This window comes from Periophthalmus magnuspinnatus, chromosome 3 (assembly GCF_009829125.3).
Source record: "Periophthalmus magnuspinnatus isolate fPerMag1 chromosome 3, fPerMag1.2.pri, whole genome shotgun sequence".
In the NCBI taxonomy this organism is placed as follows: domain Eukaryota; kingdom Metazoa; phylum Chordata; class Actinopteri; order Gobiiformes; family Gobiidae; genus Periophthalmus; species Periophthalmus magnuspinnatus.
The window spans coordinates 32,474,512-32,476,252 of NC_047128.1; positions in this window are offsets into that span (position 1 = coordinate 32,474,512).

Genomic DNA, 1,741 nt, shown 5'->3' on the forward strand with positions numbered 1-1,741 from the left:
ATTTAATGATCATGTATACATTTAATGATCATAGGTTCACTTCATGTCAGATGTTTTATGTCAAATGCCCTCTCTGATGATTAGTAATTTAGGTTAGCATAGGGTTGAGTAATAAAGAAAAACATAGCTTAAAGACAATTTGTAAAACATGCAAACATTGCTTTGTACATGAATTATCCTGCTCTTCAAATTGCGCTTTAGCCTCAGATTTATCAGGGGCTCTATTACTCTGGATGTGTTGCTACAAGCCCCTTTTATAGGTTTTGGGCCCGGCGGAGTCCTCTCATTGTGCTGTGTGTATGTTACATAAGACGACTGTTCATGTGGCGATAATCAAATCATCCCCATGGCTGAGCACGGGGGAAGTGAGGGCACGTCACTGTCCGTGCAATCTACTCTCCCCTTGCTTTGTGTTTACTCTTTTTTTACACTCTGCGACTTCTATTATGTGAAACTGACTGTTTAAACCTCTAAGCATGTTAAAACAGTGTTCCCTCATCATTATCTTATTCAGAGTTGTATTTTGATTGATTTGTGTAAGCTTAAATAATACGGTATTGTCCAGCATTCAAGGCTTGAATACTCCAAAAATGTCTGTTTTCACTTATCCCCTATCCCCACCCACTTCTCTGTACTTATTTATGGTTCTTAAATAATATCTCTGTTCGGGTTCAAAATGTTTTGTAGCCTTAAAAATATGTAAATTAATCCATTTGCTGCTTGATATGGTATAATTTTCACTCTAAAGAGGCGTTTCTTTTATTATGCCGGTTTGTAGTAAAAAAAAGGTAAAATTATGATCTCCACGTTATAGTTTGAAAATAAATACCTGGAAAAAAGCTATGTCTTCTTTAAGTTACTATCTGAAACTGGCTTGAAGTTAGGGTTATAATTACCTATGGCTCTATGGAACATTTTTGATACATATTAATAACCTTGTAGTTGAGAAGAATATTTGCATTTAATTAAAATATATTTTGCTTTTGACAACACTGCAAGACAAACACAGACACTTTTTTTCAAATGGCACGTTGGCCCAATTTAGCAAATGAACTCTGCATAAATGCCTCATAAATAAATCAGGATACAGACAATGAACATCAGTGAAAAACTAACTAGTCTAAACCTTGGGGGCTGACTGAGCTGAATCAGGTTGTCAGGTCCAGGTTGAGTGTAAAAGGTGTAGGATCAGTGAGTGTTTGAGCCTGTCCTGTGCCATCTCCTGTTAAATGTGCTAATATAGTGTTTAGTCTAATGTTGTGCATAGTTTTGTAGCGTTTCGTGATGAGTGATGATGCCTGCGCGTGTCTGCTTCGTCCATCCCATTTTCAAGGTCAAATTTACATATCCTATAGCAAGTCTTCAACAATACACCGCCCCGTAGTCCTGCACATTCACAAATAGGAATATAAAATAAAGCAAGGTTAAAAAAAAGGCACATGGAAAATCAAAACACAGCATATGTTTGTGTATCTGTTGATGTCACCTTGCGTAGTACGTGCAGGTTTAAAAAAACCTTAATGTGCTCAAAGTGTAGCAGATGTTGTTGAGCAGATGTTATGAAGCAGCTGTTGCATCCAGAGTCACTGAGCATTGAGACACTTGACCAAGCGAATCTGCAGTTTCACCGATATGTCATGGAATAAAACCGATCCTACATCAAACCCTTTTAAAGTATTGAAAGAGAGACATCCGCAAGCCTACCCACCTACCTATAAACAAATAAAAATACTAGCTTTTT